Source organism: Cervus elaphus, chromosome X (assembly GCF_910594005.1).
Source record: "Cervus elaphus chromosome X, mCerEla1.1, whole genome shotgun sequence".
In the NCBI taxonomy this organism is placed as follows: Eukaryota; Metazoa; Chordata; class Mammalia; order Artiodactyla; family Cervidae; genus Cervus; species Cervus elaphus.
In genome coordinates, this window is record NC_057848.1 from 76,571,806 (window position 1) to 76,595,615 (window position 23,810).

The following is a 23,810-nucleotide window of genomic DNA, read 5'->3' on the forward strand; positions in this document are numbered from 1 at the left end:
GAGGAAAACATAGGCAAATAACTCTCCAATATAAACCACAGCAGGATCCTCTATGAACCACCTCCCAGAATATTGGAAATAAAAGCAAAAATAAACAAATGGGACCTAATTAAACTTAAAAGCTCCTGCACAACAAAGGAAACTATAAGCAGGGTGAAAAGACAGCCTTCAGAATGGGAGAAAATAATAGCAAATGAAGCAACAAAGAATTAATCTCAAAAATATACAAGCACCTCCTGCAGCTCAATTCCAGAAAAATAAAAGACCCAATCAAAAAATGGGCCAAAGAACTAAACAGACATTTCTCCAAAGAAGACATACAGATGGCTAACACACACATGAAAAGATGCTCAACATCACTCATTATCAGAGAAATGCAAATCAAAACCACAACGAGGTACCACTACACGCCAGTCTGAATGGCTGCTATCCAAAAGTCTACAAGCAATAAATGCTGGAGAGGGTGTGGAGAAAAGGGAACCCTCTTATACTGTTGGTGGGAATGCAAACTAGTACAACCACTATGGAGAACAGTGTGGAGATTCCTTAAAAAACTGGAAATAAAACTGCCATATGACCCAGCAATCCCACTTCTGGGCATACACACTGAGGAAACCAGATCTGAAAGAGACACGTGTACCCCAATGTTCATCAGAGCACTGTTTATAATAGCCAGGACATGGAAGTAACCTAGATGTCCACCAGCAGGCAAATGGATAAGAAAGCTATGGTACATATACACCATGGAATATTACTCAGCCATTAAAAAGAATACATTTGAATCAGTTCTAACGAGGTGGATGAAACTGGAGCCTATTATACAGAGTGAAGTAAGCCAGAAAGAAAAACACCAATACAGTATACTAATGCATATATATGGAATTTAGAAAGATGGTAACGATAACCCTGTATGCGAGACAGCAAAAGAGACACAGATGTATTGAACAGTCTTTTGGACTCAGTGGGAGAGGGCGCGGCGGGATGATATGGGAGAATGGCTTTGAAACATGTAAATTATCATATGTGAAACGAATCGCCAGTCCAGGTTCGATTCATGATACAGGATGCTCGGGGCTGGTGCACTGGGATGACTCAGAGGGATGGGATGGGGAGAGAGGTGGAAGGGGGGCTCAGGATGGGGAACACATGTACACCCATGGAGGATTCAAGTCAATGTATGGCAAAACCAATACAATGTTGTGAAGTAAAATTAATTAATTAATTAAAACAAAACAAAAAAAAATGAAAGTGGCAAAGTTCAAGATAAAGAGAAGACTCTAAAGGCAGTGAAAGAAAAACAATCAATCAGTTAAAAGGGAATCCCCATAAAGTTGTTAGTACTTTCCTGGTGGCTCAGTGGTAAGAATTCACCTGCCAACACCAGAGACACAGGTTCAACCCCTGGGTCAGGAAGATCCCCTAGAGAAGGAAATGGCAACCCACATCAGTATTCTTGCCTGGAAAATCCCATGGACAGAGTAGCTGGGTGGGCCACAGTTCATGGGGTTGCAAGAGTTGGAGATGATTTAGTGACTAATCAATGACAACAACATAAGGTTACCAGCTGATTCCTCTGCAGAAACTTTGCAGGCCAGAAGGGAGTGGCAAGATATATTCAAAGTCCTGAAATGGAAAAACCTGCAACCTAGGATACACTGCCCAGCATGATTATCATTTAGAAAAGAAGGAGAAAGAATTTCTCAGGCAAGCAAAAAACTAAAACAATACAGCAACACTAAACTTATCCTAAAAGAAATATTGAAAGGTCTTTTCAAAATAGAAAAGAAGTATGACTCTATAGAAAGGGACTATCACACAACAAAAAAAGAAAAAAAAAAGGGACTATCACAACAGTAAAGGCAAATATATAAAAGGATTGAAGATTACTTAAATAAGCCAGTACATAGGCTTAAAAAGTCAAAAAAATGTGAAAGCAATTATAATTACAATTATCAACAAAAGGATAAACATAAAGATTTAAAACAGGACATCAAAATCACAAAATGTGGGGGAGGAGAATAGGAAAATGTATATTTTTTAGAATATGTTTAAGCTTACATGACTACCAGTCTAAAGCAAATAGATATAGTTATAGGTTAACATACTTGATAACCAGGGTAACCACAAATCAGACACATATAATAGACTCAGAAAAATCAGTAAGAAAATAACTCAAGTATAATACAAAAGAAAGTAATCAAACCATAAAAGGAAAAATAAAAAGAAGGAACAAAGAAGAAATACAAACTCAACTGGAAAACAAGGTTTAAAATAGTCATAAAATACATACATATCAGTAATTACTTTAAATGTCAATGGACTAAATGATCCAATCAAAAGACAAACAGTGGCAGACTGGATTAAAAACAACAACAACAACAACAAACGAACCTACAGTATGTTGCCTAAAAGAGACACTTTAGGGCAAAATACAGGCATAGATTTAAAGTGAGGGAATGGAAAAAGATTATTTCAAGTAAATGGAAATGACATGAAAGTGGAGGTAGCAATACTCATATGAGACAAAACAGACTTTAAAACAAAGCCCACAAAGACAAAGAAATGCACTACATGATGATAAAAGGATCAATACAAGAAGAGGATATTATAATCATTAACATATATTCTCCCAGTATAGGAGCACCCAAATACATAAAACAAATACTAACAGACATAAAAGGAGAAATTTATGGGAACACAATAATAGTAGATTTTAACACTCTACTGACATATACTAGGGAGCAAAACAAGCCTTAACAAATTTAAGAGAATGGAAATTATTTCAAACATCTTCTCTGACTACAGTGGCCTGAAACTAGAAATCAATCACAGAAAGAAAAATGAGAAAATATACAATTACATGGAGACTAAACAACATGCTACTAAAAACCCAATAGGTTAATGATGAAATCAAGGGGGAAATTTTTAAAAAATACCTTGAGACAAACAACATTAAAAACATAAGTATATAAAATTTATGGGATGCAGCAAAAGAGGTCCTTAGAGATTCATAGTGATACAGGCCTTCCTCAAAAAATGAGAAAAACTTCAAATAACAACCTAATCTACCACTTAAAAGAATTAGAAAAAGAACAAACAAAACCTCAGGTCAGCAGAAGGAAGGAAATAATAAAGATCAGAGAATAAATAAATAAAATAGAAACAAAAAATAACAATATTAATATCCAAAATATACAAACAGCTCATGAAACTCAATTTAAAAAAAAAAAACAAAACAATGAAAAAATGAGTGGAAGACCTAAATAGACATTTCTCCAAAGAAGAAACACATGAAAAGATGCTGAGCATCACAAATTATTAGAGAAATCAAAACTGCAATGATGTATCATCTCACACCAATCAGAATGGCCATCGTCAAAAAAAAAATCTATAAAACAATAAATGTTCGAGAGGATGTGGAGAAAAGGGAACCCTCCTACAATGTTGGTGGGAATATAAATTGGTAGAGCCACTATGAAGAACAGTATGGAGGTTCCTCATAAAACTAAAAATAGGACTACTATATGACCCAGCAATCCCCCTCTTGGGCATATACCCAGAGAAAACCATAATTCAAAAAGATTCAAACACCCCAATATTCATTGCAACATATTTACAATATCTAGGACATAGAAGCAACCTAAATGCCCATCAAAAGAGGAATGGATAAAGAAGATGTGGTACATATATACAATGGAATATTACTCAGCCATTAAGAAGAAACAAAATAGTGCCATTTGCTGAGGCATAGATATACCTGGAGAGTGTCATATAGAGTAAAGTAAGTCAGAAAGAGAAAAACTAATATAATATCACTTGTATATGGAATCTAGATGAACTTACTTTAAAAGCAGAAATAGAGATAGAGATGTAGAGAACAAATGGATGGATACCAAGGAGGGGGGATGAATTAGTAGACCGGGATTGACATGTATACATTACTATGTATAAACCAGTCAATCCTAAGGTAAATCAACCTTGATCATTCATTGGAAGGACTGATGCTGAAGCTGAAGCTCCAATACTTTGGCCACCTGATGAGAAGAGCTGACTCACTGGAAAAGACTCTGATGATGGGGAAAATTGAGGGCAAAAGGAGAAGGGGATGACAGAGGATGTGATGGTTGGATGGTATCACTGTCTCAATGGATGTGAGTTTGAACAAACTCGTGAGACAGTAAAGAACATAGAAGCCTGGTATGCTGCAGTTCATGGGGTCAGACATGACTTAGCGACTGAATAACAGTGTATAAAATAGATAATTAATGAGAACCTACTGTATAGCACAGGGAACTGTATTCAGTGCTCTGTGTTGACCTAAATAGGAAGGAAATCTACAAAAGAGGGGATATATGTATACATATAACTGATTCATTTTTCTGTACAGCAGAAACTAACACAATATTTTAAAGCAAGTATGCTCCAATAAAAATTTTTAAAAATAAAACAATAAAAAAAATCAATCGAGTCAAGAGCTGGTTCCTTGCAAGGTTAAATAAGATCAACAAACATCTGGCCAAGCTCACCAAGAAGAAAAGAGAGGACACAAATAAACAAATTAAGAAATTCAAGTGGAGAAAATAAAACCAATATCACAAAAATTCAAAAAAAAAATCTTGAGAAAAAAACAGTTACATGACAACAAATTAGGCATCCTAGAGTAAATGGACAGGTTTCTACAAACAGACAGCCTGCCAAAACTGAGTCAAGAAGAAACAGATCATTTAAACAGATCTATCACTGGAGGTGAAATAGAATTTGTTAAAACAAAAATAATAAATAAATAATTCCCTGCAAACAAAAGGATCAGATGGCCTCATGGGGAATTCTATCAAACATACAAAGAATAACTCATTCCAAACCTTCTCAAACTCTTCCAAAAGATCGAAGAGGAAGGGACACTCCCAAAGACATTCTATGAAGCCACCATCACCCTGACACCAAAACCAGACACTACCAAAACACAATTTTACAGGCCAATATCTTTGATGAACATAAATACAAAAATTGTCAGCAAAATACTAGCAAATTGAATCAAACAATACATAAAAAGTATCACATATCATGATCAAGTTGGATTTATTTCAGGGTCATAAGAATGGTTCAACATAGCCAAATCAATCTATGTGATATACCACATTAACAAAAGAAAAGACAAAAACCACATGATTATCTCAATAGATGCAGAAAAAGCATTTGACAAAACTCAACATTCATTCATGATTAAAATTCTCACCAAAATGAGTATAGAGTAAACATATCTCAACATAATAAAAGTCATTTATGACAAACCCACAGTCAGTATAATAGTGAAAAGCTGAAAGCGTACTTGCTAAATGCCGGAATAAGATAAGGATGCCCACTCTTACCACTTCTTTTCAACATAGTATTGGAAGTCAGTCACAGCAATCAAATAAGAAAAAGAAATAAATAGTATCCAAATTGGAAGAGAAGAGGTAAAATTGTCTTTGTATGCAGATGACATGATGTCCTATACACTGACTCTTTGTGACCCCATGGATTGTAGCCTGCGAGGCTCCTCTGTCCATAGAATTCTCCGGGCAAGTATACTGGAGTGGTTAACCATTTCTTTCTCCAGGGGATTTTCCCGACCCAGGGATGAACCTGGGTCTCCTGCATTGCAGGCAGATTCTTTACTGTCTGAGCTACCAGGGAAGTCCATAAAACCCTAAAGACTCCACACAAAAGCTATTAGAACTAATAAATTAATTCAGTAAGTTAGCAGGATACAAGATTAATATACATAAATCTGTTGCATTTATTTACACTAACAATGAAATCAGAAAGAGAAAGTTAAAACTAATAATCCTATTTAAAATCATGTCAAAAAAATACCTAGGGAGGAATCTAACCAGGAATGTGAAAGACCTATATGCTGAGAACTACAAAACACAGGAAGGAAATTGAAGATGATACAAAAAAAGAAAAGATATCTGATGACCTTGGTTTGGGAGAATTAATGTTGTTAAAATGGCCATACTACCCAAAGCAATCTATAGATTTAATATTATCCTTATCAAATTACCCATGACATTTTTCACAGAGTTAGAACAAATAATTATAAAATCTATATGGAAGCACAAAAGACCGAGAATTGTCAAAATAATTCTGAAGAGAAAGAACAAAATGGGAGGCATAAACCTCCCAGACTTTAGACAATACTATAGCATGGCACTGGTACAAAAATAGACATACAGATTAATGGAGCAGAATAGAAAATCCAGAAATAAACCCAAATACCTATGGTCAATCTTCAACAAAGGAGGCAAGAACATAAAATGGAGAAAAGACAGTTTCTTCAGCAAGTGATATTGGGAAAGCTGGACAGCCACATGTAAATCAATGAAGTTATAACACTCTGTCAGAATATACACAGAAATAAACTCAAAATGGCTTAAAAATTTAAATATAAGGCATAACACCATAAAACTTCTTGAAGAAGACATAGGCAAAACATTCTTGGACATAAATCATAGCAATATTTTCTTAGGTCAGTTTCCCAAGGCAAAAGAAATAAAACAAAAAATAAACAAATGGGAGCTAACCAAATTTAAAAGCTTTTGCAGAGCAAAATAAACCATAGAGAAAACAAAAAGACAATCTATGGATTGGGAGAAACTATTTTCAAATGATGAGACCAACAAGGGCTTAATTTCCAAAATATACAACAGCACATACAACTCAATATCAAACAAACAAAACAAACAATCCAATCAAAAACTGGACAGGAAACCTAAATAGACCTTTCTCCAAAGAAGATATACAGATGGCTAACAGTCATATGAAAAGATGTTCCACATTGCTTCTTATTAGAGAAATGCAAATCAAAACTACAATGAGGTATCACCTGACATGGGTGAGAATGTGGGGCCATCATCAGAAGTTTGCAAAGAATAAATGCTGCAGCGGGTGTAGAGAAAACGGATCTTCCTACACTGTTGGTGGGAATGTAAATTGGTGCAGCCACTATGGAAAGCAGTATGGAGGGTCCCTAAAAACTAAAAACAGAGCTACCATTAGATTCCACAATCCCACTCCTTGGCATATATCTAGAGAAAACTCTAATTCAAAATGATGCATTCACCCCAGTGTTCACAGCAGCAATATTTGCAACAGCCAAGACATGGAAGCAACCTAAATTTCCATCAATAAATGAATGGATAAATAATATGTAGTATATATACACATTGGAATGCTACTCAGCCATAAAAAAGAATGAAACAATGCCACTTGCAGCAACATAGATGAATCTAGAGATTAGCATGCTAAGTGAAATAAGTCAGATAGAGAAAGACAAATATCATATTATATCACTTACATGTAGAATCTAAACTATGATACTAAAGAAGTTATTTACAAAACAGAAACAGATTCACAGGCATAGAAAACAAACTTATGGCTACCAAAGGGGAAAGGGGAGAGGGGGATAAGTTAGGCATATGGGATTAACAGATACACACCACAATGTATAAAATGGATAAACACCAAAGATTTACTATATAGCACATGGAACTATATTCAGTATCTTGTAATAAAGCCTATAATAGAAAAGAATTTGAAACTGTGTATCTGAAACCTACACAATATTATAAATCAACTACAGTTAAATAAATACTAAAAATGTTTAAAATTTTATATCATTTATATATGATAAAATATAATACTTAGAAGAAAGTTAATAAAATATATTCAAACCTATATACTGAAAACTAAAAAAACAAACTTTACCCTTGCTCCAAAGACAAAAGTCATCTAAACATGTATCAAAGACATAAATCAAAGAACTGAAACTATAAAATTCTGGAAGAAAACAAATGAAAGGATCATTATGAATCTAGTTAAGGCAAAGACTTCTCAGAATACAAAAAGCCAAAGTCATATAGAGAGCCTACATAGAAAAATTTAAAAGGTCACATAACGGGAGAAAATATTTTCAAAACATATTTTTAAACATATATATATGTGTATATATATATATATACAACTCAATAATAGGAGTACAAACATCCCGATTTTCATGGACATTTCTCCAAAGAACATACAGAGATGGCCAATAAGCATATGAACATGTTCAGTATTAAGGTCATGCACTGTGCTGTCGCTCAGTCGTGTCCAACTCTTTGCAACCCTAAGGACCATAGCCCTCCAGGCTCCTCTGTCCATGGGATTCTCCAGGCAACAATACTAGAGTGGATTGCCATGCTCTCTTCCAGGGTATCTTCCCAACGTAGGAACTGAACCCACGTCTCTTAATCTCCTGCATTGGTAGGCAGGTTCTTTACCACTAGCGCCACCTGGAAAGCCCATCATGAGTCACAGAGTTCTGCAAATTAAACCACAGTGAGCTACCACTATTCATTCACTCGGCTAAAATAAAATGAGCCAAAATAAAAAGTTAATATACAGAAGTCAATTACTTTCTTATATACCAGCAATGAACAACTGAAATTTCAAATTAAAAACAGCACTATTGAAATTAGTACCAAAAGATGAAATACATATAACTTTTTTTAAAAAAATATGTAAGATCTATATGAGGAAATTATAAAACTTTGATGAAAGAAATCAAGAAGATCTAAATAAATGGAGAGATATTTCATATTCATGGATATGAAGATATAATACTATTAGATTCTGTTCTTGCCAACTTGATCTACAGATTTGGCACAATTCCAATTAAAACTACTGGACTTCCCTTCAGATGGTAAAGAACCCACCTGCAGTGTGGGAGACCTGGGTTCGATCCCTGGGTTAAGATTTTATGGAGTAGGGCATGGCAACCCATTCCAGTATTCTTGCCTGGAGAATTCCCATGGATGGAGGAGCCTGGCAAGCTACAGTCCATGGGTTGCAAAGAGTCGGACACACTGAGAGACTAAGCACAAACACCACAATCAAAATCCCACCAAGATTTTTGTGGATCACAACAAACTAATTCTAAAGTTTTTATGGAAAGGGAAAAGACCCAGAATAATCAAGCAAAACTGAAGAAGAGGAATACAACTAAAGGACTAACACTACACAATGGCAAGAATTACTATAAAGTTATTGTAATCAAGAGAGTTTGGTATTGGTGAAAGAACACAGAAATAGATCAATGGAAAAGAATAGAAAGCCCAGAAATAGATCCACAAATATAGTCAAATGATCTTCAACAAAGGAGCAAAGGCAATTCATTGGAAAAAGAAAACTCTTTTTAATAAATGGTGCTGGGCAACTGGATATCCACAAATACAAAAATGAATCTAGACCCAGACTTTATACCAATATGGATCACACACATAAATGCAAAATGCAAAACTATAAAACTTCTAGAAGATAACACAGGAGAAAATCTAGGTGACCTTGTTCTTGGTGATGAGTTTTTAGATTTCATACCAAAAGCACAATCCATGAAAGAAAAAAATGATAAATTAGATTTCATTAAAATAAAAAAATGCTTGCTCTGAGAAAGGCATTGTTAAGAGAATGGAAACACAAGATAGACTGGGAGAAAATGTTTGCAAAAACATATATATGTAAAGAATTTGTGCCCAAAATATTCTAAGAACTCTTAAAATTCTAAAATAAGAAAATAAGTAACTCAGTTAAAAATAGGCAAAAGATCTGAAGAGACACCTGGGCAAAGACTATATAATATATGAATAGCAAATATGCATATGAAAAGATATTCAACTCATATGTCATTAGGGGATTGCAAAGTAAAACAACAATGAGATGCCACTACAAATCTATTAGAGCAACTAAATTCCAAAACACTGACAACAATTGCTGATGAAAATATGGAGCGACAAGAACACTCACTCATTGCTGGTGGGAATGCAAAATGGTGCAGCCACGTTGGAAGACAGTTTGGCAGTTTCCTACAAAGCTAAACATAGTCTAACCATGTGATCCAGCAATTGTGTGCCTTAGTATTTACCCAAATGAGCTGAAAACATTATCTGCACAAAAACCTACACATGAATGTTTATAGCAGCTTCATTCATAATTGCCAAAACTTGGAAGCAACCACAATGTCCTTCTATAGTAAATGGGAATAAAAGACTGTGCTACATCTGGCCAATGGACTATTATTTGTCAATAAAAAGAAATGAGCTATAAAACCTTGAAAATACATGGAAGATCCTTAAATACACGTTACTAAGTGAAAGAAGCCAGTCTGAAAAGGCTACATACTGTAAGATTCCAACTGTATGACATTCTGGAAAAAGCAACAGTAAAGAGACAGTAAAAATATCAGTGGTTGCTAGGGGTTCAGGAGAGAGGGAGGGATAGATAGAACACAGAGTATACGCAGGGTGGTAAAATATTCTGTATACTATAATGATTAACACATGGCATACACTTGATAAAACTCATATAACTGTAGGACACAAAGAATGAACCCAAATTCAGCACTATGGACTTTAGTTCATGATTATATCAATATTAGTTCATCAGTTTTAACAAATGTGCCATAGTAATGCAAAATATCAGTAGTAGAGGAAACTGAAGGGGAACAGATAAAGTAACTCTCCATACTTTCTCTTCAGTTTTTTTTGTATATCTAAAACTTCTCTAACACTTAAGTTTAATAATTAAAAAAACACTGAAAATGCCAAGTGTAGGTGGAGATGTTGAGCAACCAGGACTCTCATACGCTGCTAGTAGGAATACAAAATGGAATAGCTACTTTGGAGAACAGTTTGACAGCATCTTATAACAGCAGACATTCAATTGCTATATATTCTCCTCACAGAGAATTTCAATGCAAATATATGTGCAAACAAAAACTTGTATAAGAACATTTATAACAGAATTACTTATAATAGCAAAAAAGTGGAAAACACCCAAACGTCCATCAACTAATGAATAAATATACTACTCAACAATAATAAATAGGGGCTTCCCTGGTAGTCCAGTGTCTAAGACTCTGTGCTCCCAATGCAGGGGACCCAGGTTTGATCTTTGATCAGGGAACTAGATCCCACATCCCACAACTAAGACCTGGCACAGACAAATAAATAAATAAACATTTTAATGAAACAATAGGAAAGAACAAACTGTTGATACAATTATGTAGATGAATCATAAAAACATGTGCTAAGTGAAAGAAGCCAGATACAAAAGGCTACATACTATATGACTCCATTTATATATTACAGAAGAAGCAAAATTATAAAGACAGATAAATTCTTTCCCAGATAACTGACTGCAAACAGGCACAAGTGACCTTTTTGAGGGGAGGGAAATTTTCCGTATCTTTATTGCAGTGGTGGTCGTGGTTATATGATTATATACATCTGTCGAAATTTTGAAATGTGTACTCTCAAGGGTACATTTTATTTCATGAGATGTATGTTTTAATAAATTTGAGTAAAAAATTGAAGATGCCTAGGAATATATCTTATACATAAGAGTATTATTCAGTTCAGTTCAGTTCAACTCAGTCACTCAGTCACATCCGACTCTTTGCGACCCCATGAACCACAGCATGCCAGGCCTCCCTGTCCATCACCACTCCTGGAGCTTGCTCAAACTCATGTCCATCGAGTTGGTGATGCCATGCAACCATCTCATCCTCTGTCATCCTCTTCTCCTCCTGCCTTCAGTCTTTCCCAGCATCAGGGACTTTTCCAATGAGTCAGTTCTTTGCATGAGGTGGCCCAAGTATTGGAGTTTCAGCTTCAGCATCAGTCCTTCCAGTGAATATTCAGGACTGATTTCCTTTAGAATGAACTGGTTGGATCTCCTTGCAGTCCAAGGGACTCTCAAGAGTCTTCTCCAATACCACAGTTCAAAAGCATCAATTCTTCGGTGCTCAGCTTTCTTCATAGTCCAACTCTGACATCCATACATTATCACTGGAAAAACCATAGTCTTGACTAGATGGACCTTTGTTGGCAAAGTAATGTCTCTGCTTTTCAATATGCTGTCTAGGTTGGTCAGAGTATTATTATACTCTGATTATATATACTCTAATTATTTTTCATTCTCTGCAGTTACCCACACCCACCCCATTTTTCTTGTTCTTTCTGAATTGTCTTGATTATTTTTGGCCCTTTATTCCCTTTAACTTAATTTTTAAAATGATTGTCAAATTCCAATAAAATCATGCTGATTTTTCTTGCAATTTTATTGAATATGTAGAATGAATTGGAGCAGAATTGTCATATTTTTGATAAAGAGATTTTCTTTATCAAAGAAAATTGGAATTTGACAATCTTATTTTAAAAATTGAGTTAAAGGGAATAAAAGGCCAAAAATAATCAAGACAATTCAGAAAGAACAAGAAAAATGGTGTGGGTGTGGGTAACTTCAGAGAATGAAAAATAACTTGATCTTACAAAATAATCAAGAGTGATATAAAGCATTCATAATTAAAACAGCACAAGTGTACACAAATGGATTAATAGAGCATATAGACAGCCCAGAAATAAATGCAAGCATCTATGGAAATTAGGTTATATGATGGACTTTGCATTGTAAATCAGTTGTGTATAAATTAATAAATGATATTTGACATAGAAAAGAATTGACATATTTCACATCACATGTAAAAAAATCCAGATGTTCTTAAAAAGTAAAGCAAAATGTTTTAAATTTTAAAGAAAATTTGGAGAAAGTCTTATGTTGATGGAATAAGAAAATACTTCTTAAATATGACACAAAAATAACAATTAATGAAGGAAAAAATTCATAAATTTATACTGAAAATCTAAAATTTCTATACTAAATAGGACCCCATAAACAAAACAGAAAGCCAAGGTGACATATTAGAAGCAGATATATGCAACATAAATAACTGACAAATAATTAGTATCCAGAATATAAAAAGAACTCTTTTACAAATCAGTTAGTAGAAAGTGACCAAACAAAAAATAAGCAAATGTGGGTGGCTCTGCATGTTATATTTTGAAAGAATATGGGAAAAAATGAATCTGGGCCTAGACTCAAAGGGAAGATAAAGTTTATCTGTAATGTTTTATTTCATTAAGACATATCTGAACAAGAAATAACAAAATGCTAATAACACTTGTTCATTCTGAGCAAGCATATATGTGGTTATTTGCTCATTGTTTTACATACTTCTGAGTCTCCTTGTCAATATTTTAAATTCTTCAAAGTTAAAAAATAGAAGAAAATAAACATGTAAACAAAATTTATAATAATAAATTTGAGTTAAATGGAAGGAATGAAAGTTAAAATTATTAATAACATTTTCTTTGTATGCCAGTCATAATCAATTATTAGAAATAATGAGAGATCCAGTTCATAAAATCAAAAACATAAAATAGATATTACTGCTATTATATACTCTCTATGCATGCCTGCTAAGCTGCTTCAGTCATGTCTGACTCTATATAACCCTATAAGCTATAGCTCACCAGGCTCCTCTGTCCATGGGATTCTTCAGGCAAGAATACTGGAGTGGGTTGCTGTGCCCTCCTCCAGAGAATCTTGCCAATCCAGGGATCAAACTTGCATCTCCTGCATTGCAAGTGGATTCTTTACCCACTGAGCCACTTGGAAAGCCCCTATACACTCTATATAGTTATACAAATTAAGGTTTAAAGACCACACAGTAAGTAGGAGAGCTGAGGTAATAAAAACTGCAACTGCAAGAAGATTTAAACTTTGCAACTAGATCAAGAAGAGACAAACTGGAAGAAATGGAAAACAGAAAAAACCCAAAGAGAACATACTAAATATAATAATTTGTATTATATACATGTATATAATATGGCATCACAGAATGGTGGGAAAGAATGATTTATTCAATATTTGGTACTGTGAAACCATTGAAGAGAAAAACAATTTTGAAAACTACCTCACACCACAATAAATTCCAGGGGGATTAAACAATTAAACATAAGCAATAAAAATGAAAACATAATCCATTCAAACACTTATCCCATTTTTGATAAGGAAAAACTTCTTAAATATTAACTTATCAGAAAAAATTACAAATGAAAAGAGACAGGGGCATGAATAATTACATAAAAGTTAATCTGTACATTAAAGTTAAATTAAAACACAATCTGGAAAATATAGTCCACATATACCACAGAAGAAAGATCTAATGTCTACTAAATGCACACATTGTCCCCACAAGTGAATAAAAAACACTTAAGTTCTCAAAAGAAAAATGCATATAGGTCATCAATACACGTTTATAGGAAGGAAACAAAAGTGACCAGGAAACACAAGAAAGTATCCATGCTAACTATAATAAAAGAAACATTAAAATTGTAGGATACTGTTTTGCCTCTATCAGATTGGCAAAGAATTTAAACATGTGAGTGCATGGCAAAAGCCACCACAATATTGTAAAGTAATTAGCCTCCAATTAAAAAAAAAAAGAATAACAATACCCAGTACTGGCATAGGATTACTAGGAGAAATTGGCCATCTTATACAGTAGGACAACTTCACACTTATGCCAAGAACCTTTGAAAATGTAATATCCTTAGGCACAAAGACTCAGACACAACTGAGCAACTGAACTGAACTTAGGCACAGTAATGCCTTCATAAAAACCCATCTTCAGAAAAATCATCCAATCAACAAATATTTAATAAGAATCTATAATGTGTCAGCCATTGATCAAGGTACTGGGAGATAAAACAATAAGCAAAATAGAAAAAAATAATCCCCGTTCTTGACAGGCTTACCTTTTAATACAAGGATTCAGGTAGCAAATACATAAAATATCTAGTCTGTTAGCTGATGATACAGACCAGAGAGAAAATATAAGGCAAGAAAGGAAAATAGTAAGTGTTAAGGGAGAAGAGTTTTCATTTTTATGTTACAGTTGTTACAGAAGACCTCATCGAGGTGACATTGAATAAAAACCTGAATGGGGCAAGGTTCAAAGAAGCAAAGATTTATGTATAAGGGTATATACATTGCAAAGTTATTTATGATAACTTACAAGTGAAAATAATTTAAATGAACAATATAGGATCTCAAATAATTTTGGTATTAATTGTAAAACTGAAAATTATGTACAGTAGCTGTTAGAAATTGTTTGAAGGCTGCTGAATCACATGGGGAATGCTCACAATATGATACCAATGGAGATATCACATATTAAATAGAATATAAGGTATGATCTCAATCATGGAAAGATGGAAACATCTGGAAGGAAGTAGAACAAGTTATCTTTGGGCTAGGTATTCAGAGGTGATTTGTATTAGCTTCTCTCCATTTTCCAAATTTTCTATTGTGAGGCTGTTTTACTTTTATATCTGGAAAAAATCTGTTTAAAGGCAGATTTTATAGCCTCAAGGTAGATTAATAAATGTGCAAAATGTTTTTAAATGGCACTTGTCAACCATGCCTTGAGTACAGGGTCCAGATTTGGACACTGTGTGTTAAGGATGATACTGAAAATTGAAGTATCTCAAGTAGAAGATACTCAAAATATATGTCATATGAGCTTCTCTTGTACTATTTTAAAAAGTTATTTTATGCTATGATCACTTACATAATTCCATTCCCATCCACCTCCCCTTCCCTTCAAAAAAATATGTGTAATACTTGATTTCTTTTAAGAAATCATTTTCTAAAGAGAAAAAGCACCCTTCAAAATATACATCCTGGAGATTTTTATTCTTCCTTCTGTGTGTGGTGAGGAGACATACTGTGTATAAATATCAATATTTTAAAAGTCATGTTTGAAATATAAAAGGTGTTTTTCTATTACCAACCAATATTTCCCTTTATCATATACGTTCCCCCTAGGAAGAGACAGCATTTAAGAACATGAGCTAGTCACCTTGCCTCTATTTCACAGTATACTGTACCATTTTTTTCAGTACCCTTAGTTTATTTCAAATCAGCAATAATAGAAATATCATCCAATACCCGGATTTACTACATATTTTAGAATACAATCAGTTCTGTCCTTAGCTAACAAGACATCATGATTTCAGCAATCTCATGAATGGAACAAGAAAAGGGTCTTGCTGTGATCTCTTTCAGACCCTGTGAATTATTCCACCGGTTAGCAACCTTCAGAATTCCATATAAAATCCTGTGCTCCTTAAATAAATAACTGGGCCTGAACTATCTGCACAGAACCATGAGAATGTAGTACAGAATAGAGCATGAACCACAGAACCTTGCAGTTGGGAGTCTTTATAAATCATCCAGGTCTAATTCAATCCTCCTCATTTTACAGTTAGAGGCTCAAATAAGACAGGTGGCTTGTCACAAGAAACTAAGCCTCTATGCCAGGACTAGAACCTAGGACCAGGCTATCCAAAATCCTATTTAAGAGAGATCTATAATAACTAATTATTCATCATTTTTAAAATCAAGTGCCTTTTCCTCTAATTTTTAGAATGGGGAGAGTTGGGGGGTCTGGAAAGAGTCCTGGCTCATTGCAAGTTTCAGCTGTGCAACTTGACATGTAATCTTTCCTTACAGCACTATCATCTGTTGAACATCTGCAAAATGGATATGCATTACCCAGTCTTAACTGTTAGGAAGCACTGTGAGCATCAAAGTGGGGGAGGACTGTTAGAAACGGGGTATCGTGTCTCAGTACTCAACTTCTGTGACAAGTTGAACATGTTGACCACACCTTCCTTCTTAAAGCAGTACATTTTCCTCTATACACTAATGACAAAATACAATTATATAGTTCAGTAGCTTGTAGAATAAAGTCTATCTCCACATCTAAACCATGAGCCCCAAAGTGACAACAACCATGTCTATGTTGGTCACTATCATACGGTACATGCTTTGTCAATCTTATGTAGTCACAAAATATTTGTTCAATCAGTGGATAAGGGCTGTTTTCTCTTGGCTCTTTCACAATACTGCTGCTGCTGCTGCTAAGTCACTTCAGTCGTGTCCAACTCTGTGCGGCCCCATAGATGGCAGCCACCAGGCTCCCCCGTCCCTGGGATTCTCCAGGCAAGAACACCGGAGTGGGTTGCCATTTCCTTCTCCAATGCATGAAAGTGAAAAGTGAAAGTGAAGTCGCTCAGTCGTGTCCGACTCTTAGTGACTCCATGGACTGCAGCCTACCAGGCTCCTGCGTCCATGGGATTCTCCAGGCAAGAGTACTGGAGTGGGTTGCCAGTGCCTTCTCCGTTCACAATACTATATCCCCCTAATTTTCCTTCCACATGTCTGATGTCTCCTCCTCTGTAGCCTTCACGCAAACTCATCTTTGTTTTCCCTTCCCTGCTGGTTCATATGGTAAAGAATCTGCTCACAATGTGGGAGACCCAGGTTTGATCCCTGGGATCGGGAAGATCCCCTGGAGAAGGGAATGGAAACCTACTCCAGTTTTTCTTGCCTAAAGAATTCCATGGACAGATGAGCCTTGTGGGCTATATAGTCCATGGGGTCAAAAAGAGTCAGACAGGACTGAGCAACTAACACTTTGGGCTTCCCAAGTGGTGCTGATGGTAAAGAGCACACCTGCCAATGCAGGAGACATGAGAGGTGTAGGTTCAGTCTCTAGGTTGAGAAGATCCCCTGGAGGAGGGCATGGCAACCCACTCCAGTATTCTTACCTGGAGAATCCCAAGGAAAGAGGAGCCTGGTGGGCTATAGTCCACAGGATCACAAAGAGTCTAACATGACTGAAGTGACTTAGCATGCATACATCCTAAAGATAAGCATTCTCCAAAGAAATCCTTAGATCCTTTTTTTTTTCTACTTGAAGTATTGCTTCTTTGTTGATGACTTTCAAATCCCTCTCTCCAGCTAAGTTCTTTCCAGAGCTCCAATCCCATATTTTTTTCCAATTGTACCCAGTACTTCTTGGTGGGCTATAGCAATAGTACTACCTGTGTGACCTCACTCAAATCAAGTCACTCCACCTCCAAGAATCAGTTTGCTCATCCATAAAACAAGAGAGTTGACTCTACTACATAAAGAGCAAAGTCCTAAGTTTCCAAGCTAGCATTCAATATTATTTATAGTGAAGCCCTCCAAGTACCTCACAAAACATTTATCACATACTTACCATACTCCAATGCAAGTGAACTCACTGTTCCCAATACATTTTTCTGGCCTCTGCCTAGAACACTTTTCCCATCCCCCAAACTCCATCCACAGTTTGTCCAATTTTCAAAACCCAGTTCAAATGCTACTCCCAGGAAGCTGTTTTTGATCTCCTTGGCTGCAAGCCCTTTCCTTCTTTCATGAGTGTGACTCTCGTTCTCATAGTATTATGGTTGTTTGTGTATTTCTTCTCTCTCCTATTTGACTGTGTCATCTTTGAGGGCAGAGACTATTCCTAAATCAGTCTGTATCTCCCACATCGCCTTTGGTCCATAATGTGCTCGTAATAATCTCATACTGAATAGATTCAGTTAAGGTCATATCAGCTACCTTGCTTGAAAGCCTTCAATCAGTCCCTTTGTTTCTAGAATAAAGGCCAAAATCCTTACAGTGCCCCACTCCAGCCATCCCAGAGTTTGCTCAATTTTCCAAATTCACTAAGCTTCTCTCATCCTAGGATCCTCATGCATGCTCTTCCCTTCATCTAGAAAAGTACTACACCCCCTCTATCACCATCACCCCACCCCCATGTCTTTATTTGGCCTTAATATTACTTCCTCAAGGAAAATTTTCTTAAACCCCAAACTAGATCAGATTTCCTCTGTTACATACCTTCCTAGCCCTACTCCACCCATACTTTTCCTTTATAACATGTGTTGCTGACTGAAATAACACAGTTGTGTGATTATCTGATTTATTACCTCTTCCCCATCAGACTATAAGCTCCAAATAAGCATGTACCATGTCTGTGTAGCTTACCTTTCTAACATCTGCACAGTGCTTAACCGTATCACTGAATAAATAGCTGTTGTATGACTGAATTGATGAATGACTGGGTTAAAGGTAAAAATTTGGGACTTAGAATGTAGAAATATATTTTCCTATCTTCCTATAATTCCTTCAAAGTAAAATTAAGATGCCTGGTAGCTATCTGGGACACGTGAGCTTGCCTTCTAATTCAACATAAGAAATTTGTAAAAATAGGATGAATATTGCCCCCTAAGTGCTGGAAGGAAAACAAAATTACCTTTTTTAAAATGAACATATGGCCCCAAGAGGCATCACTAGCACCAACTGGTCTGTACCTTTAATTTAACAAGCACCTCAGTTAAGTTCAGTTCAGTTCAGTCGCTCAGTTGTGTCCGACTCTTTGCGACCCCATGAACTGCAGCACGCCAGGCCTCCCTGTCCATCATCAACTCCAGAGTTTACTCAAACTCATGTCCATCAAGTCAGTGATGCCATCCAGCCATCTCATCCTCTGCCATCCCCTTCTCCTCCTGCCCCCAATCCCTCCCAGCATCAGGGTCTTTTCCAACGAGTCAACTCTTCGAATGAGGTAGCCAAAGTATTGGAGCTTCAGCTTCAACATCAGTCCTTCCAGTCAACACCCAAGACTGATCTCCTTTTATGCCATATACTATGATAGTGTCTGACGTTACAATAAACTGGACTGATACAGCCCCCTACTAACTTGAAATATATAATTTAAAAGTGGAATTTATAGAAGCTTTTAAAAAGCCTTTATTGCAGTCACAACACCAAACTAATGCTACTTTGCAAGGATATTAAATTTTCCATCAAAGGAGATACTGACCTGAGGGTGAAAGATCATTTGGCAGGGATTATTTAGAAATTATAACTGGGCCCAATCTGAGCCTCTTAAATTAGATAGATGGGCAGGTAGCCTAGAACAATGCCGCTTGAAGTGTGGTCCAAGGATCATTGCTTATCTACAAACTATTATTACCAGACAGCAATGACCTAAGTATAAAAATTGAGAAGTACACACATGCAGAAATTGAGAATATGTACTTACAAAATGTAGCAACTCAACTTGAAAAAAATTAATTTTATGTCTACTGAATCTAACAATAAAATGATAGCTTATATTTTGCATGGCTTTTACTTTTCTACTAATTCATACTTAATGTATTTTACTAAAGAAACTATCTGTGGTGAATTGGAAAATTTTAAAAAAACTGGTTCTTCACCAAGATAGTTTGAAAAGCACTGGAACAGCAGCTTAAGGATTACCTGTCAGCTTGTTAAAAATGCAAAACTCAGGTCCCACCCCAGACCATCTGAATCGGAATTAGCATTTTTACAAGATCCTCAGGGGATTCTTTTGCACATTCAAGTTTGAGAAGAACTGGCCTAGATGATTTCTGAAGTCCATTAGAACCCTGAGATTTTACAATTTACTTCAGATAGAGAATTGCAGAGCTGAAAACCCCTCAGAGAAGCTGAGATCCATGCAGAGGAAATCATGTGTCTAACGTAACTGGCAATTTTTCAGAGCTAGCAATAGAACTCAACTTTCCTAACAACCAGGTCAGTTTTCCACTCTAACACACCACATGCTCACTCCTATTCCACCCAGTCCCACTCTGCACCATCCCCTCAGTGATGTCATTGTTTCTGAGATACTGATATAACAATTTATTCTTCTTTTATATACTATGAATATTGAATCACAAGATTCCAAATGTTTCCTTAATAATTATGGTTAACCCTTTCTTCCCAAATCTTCCCACATGCTTATTCTCTGGCTGTTATATGGACATTCTGGGGCTTCAGAAGAAATAGCACTGATTTCTGGGTTTTGGAAAAGAACAGAGACTGTCTTTGTTCCCATCAGTCCACTTGACACCAAATAGCAAGCTTTTCCAAGTAAGAGAACATACGATATCAAGGCTGCTTTACAAAACTTAGTATGATCAGTCTGTGGCTGACAAACAAGAGAATGGGATAATAAGCCATATTAATAAAAGTCTAGTCCCCCAAATGAGGCAAATGATGATCCCTTCCTTGTGGTCCTGTCAGATTCAAGTCTTGAGGGGAGAGATACAGCTGTCTTCAACTATCTGAAGCACTATTATTAAGAAGCAAATTAAAAGAAAAAAAGAGAAGCAAATTTGTTCTAGAAAGTCCCAAAGAACCAATGAAGAGACGCTACAGGGAGACAGACGTTGGCTTATAACAGGGATTACTTCCTGACAGTATAGAAGGAGCCACCTAATGAGCTCACTGTCAGTCCAGGGAGTTCAAATAGAAATTAGTCAAAGAATTGGATGCTTAGGACAAATTCAAGAACTGGGTGGAGAAGTAAAGCTTAATAACCTTTAGGGATCCTTCCAGTTCCAAAGTTTTAGTACTCTACAATTTTCAGAACAAGGTGACTCGAAGCTCTCAGAAGAAAAGAGCGACAGCTGGTCCTAAAAGGAGAGTCTTTGGATGGATGTTAGATGGATGAGGCCATGACAATGGAAAAATGAAGTCTTTCCTGGCATTCTTTTCAAAGGAAAGCAGGCTGTCCAAAGAAAGTCTTTTGGGCAGCCCCTCTAGGAAACCCAGATGAGGCTTGGCTCCACAATAGCTAGCCACTATGCCCCACTCTAAATTCCTGTTACCTTACACAAAGGACTCTACCTACACTTGCCTAACAGATGAGGGTGGAAAATTCTCCCCAGGGAGGCAGTGGAGCTTAGTGGTCAAGGCCGTACATTCTGGAACCAGGTTGCCTGTGTTCTAATTCCCAGTCAGGGCATTTAATTGCTAAACCTCTCTGTGCCTCAGTTTCCTCATCAGTAAGAAAAATGATAGTATCTTGCTTCATATGGTTAATGTAAGGATAATACATATTAAAGTCACAGCCCAAGATTTGAAACATTGTAAGCACTCAACAGTGTCAGCAATTGGCATTGCAGGTGTTATAATTACGATCACGGGTACAGCAGTGTCGCCAACTCAAAAAGCCCCCATCAAGCAACCAGATCTTTACCCCGACCAATTCAGAGCGGATATACTACAAGAGCTTTAGCCAACCCTTGCATAGCTACAGACATCCAGAACCTGCTGACCCTCAGTAAATCACACCATTCACACCAATCAGCTCTTCACCCTGCACTCTGGAAATCCAGCAGCCACCCCTCCCCCAGTCCTCCTGCCTAAGCCACCCGCAGCCACAGCCAGAGGAGCAGCAAACTGGAAATTCAGTTCCAGACAAACCATCAGGTGTTTCTTCCCTCCCAAGGACAGAGCTGGACCTAATACCAAGCCTGCCAGTTGATGGGGTGGGATACCCGAATCCCAGGTCTAGCCTCTCAGCTTGAGTACCTGGAATGGGGAGTGGGCAGGCAATGGGGCTTCCCACAGAGAAGCAAGGGAAACCTCCCAAGTTTGTGAAGGAACTCAGGCCCAATGCTACAAAGAGCCTCTTAAGGGAAGGGGGGAGGTCTCCACCTGCTTTCAAAGGAAACAGTTATTTACAACTTTATACTCACTTGCGTCTGGGGGAGGTAATAGGGAGGTGGGGAAAGGGACTACAACGTATTCTCCTTTCTCATTTCCAGCAACGAGAAGCAGCTGCAGAGAAAGAGTTAAAGGAGCAAGGAAGCTCCAGCCATTACCCCATCCCTGTGCCTAGGGCTGTCTGGGGGGTCATGACAGTGCTTTCTGCTCTGGCTAGGGGCCACTCGGTGTCTTTCTGCAGCAGCTGCCGGCCCCCCAAGCAATTTGCAAGGTCAATGCTGACCTGCTTCCTAAAAGGAACAAAACAATTCACTGACAATGAAGCAAATAGCGCATACACCACATCGCAACCCCCTCTTCCTCAAATCAGGTTTTACCCCTGTGCCTCCCTGCCCAGATGCCGACTCTGGGCTTCCACCAGCCCCACTGGGAAACCCAGGATAGCATCACAGCTGCAGAGCATGTCTCGCCTCGCTGGCCAACCCAAGGAGACTCTCCGTACAGGGGAGAGATGCTATCGCTAAAGGAGACCTGAGCTTGGGGGAGGGGGAAGGAGGGAAAGCTATGTTTCTTACCAAGCGCCACAGTCACTTCCCCGAAGCGAAGAGAAGAGAAGGATGAATGAACTGAAACAAGTTGGAGGTTGAGCCCTCACAGAGCTCGGCTTCTTCTTCTGTCTCTCTGGGTCTCTCCCCGGTCCCTCTCCCGTCTGTCTCTCTGGTTTGCTCGCTAGCTTGCGCGCGCTCACGCTCTCCGTCTCTCTCTCTCTCTCACCCTCCCCTCCTTCCTCTCTCTCTCCCCCTCTCTCGCTCCTTCTCTTCTCTCTCTCCCCCCCTTCCCACTTCCCCTCCCCCTTTGCTGGTTTTGGATTCACCACTGCTTGGTGCTGAGCACGAGGCTGTGCTGGGGCTCAGAACACAGCGCTGCAAAGGTTTGCATCTGTGGTTGTTTTAGGAAAGACTAAAGTAGTATTTGATTCTTTTAGCTATCCAGCAGAGAAACAGGGAAGCTCTGAGAGAAGGGGAAGAGCAAAGGAAGCAAAGGGAAAGGAAAGAGAGCATAAAGGATAAGAGCGAATAGGAGGATAAAGGAAGTATGGATTACCATACTTGATGTGTGATGCTTACTAGCTAGCTGCTCCTAGACGGAAGATAAGTGGTCTGTCTCCCTTTCATCCCTATGGGCGCGCCTTAGCCCAGGCTCCATATAAAGGTTGGACAAATCTGTCTGTTCACATTACATCTCTGAGGACAATGGTGAGCAAAAAAAAAAAAAAAAAAAAAAATACTACATCAAAGAGGTTGCCATTCCCACTCCACTAAGAAGAAAGGGTTCAGCCACATTGATCTGCCAGTGACCTAACTGCCACCCCCACCTCCAACCAAGTAGAAGTGTAGACCCAATACAGAACTGTCATCTGGAGCTTACCTCCAGGCAAAACAGACAAGCAGCAGAACCACAAAGCTTTCCTTTCAAAAACCTCTAAAGGGAATACAGGTGTATGTAAGTTTGTGAGCCTACATGTA

General features: G+C 37.3%; 1 protein-coding gene across 1 annotated transcript in view; it reads right to left on the reverse strand.

Moving 5' to 3' along the window:
* GABRA3 (gamma-aminobutyric acid type A receptor subunit alpha3) overlaps positions 1-23,056 on the reverse strand; it is a 228,850-nt gene extending 205,794 nt beyond the window's left edge. Inside the window, exon 1 of the mRNA XM_043897578.1 lies at positions 22,860-23,056. The gene's annotated coding sequence lies outside the window, so the exon portion shown is untranslated. The remainder of the gene's footprint in view (positions 1-22,859) is intronic.
* Positions 23,057-23,810: the final 754 nt, after the last annotated feature.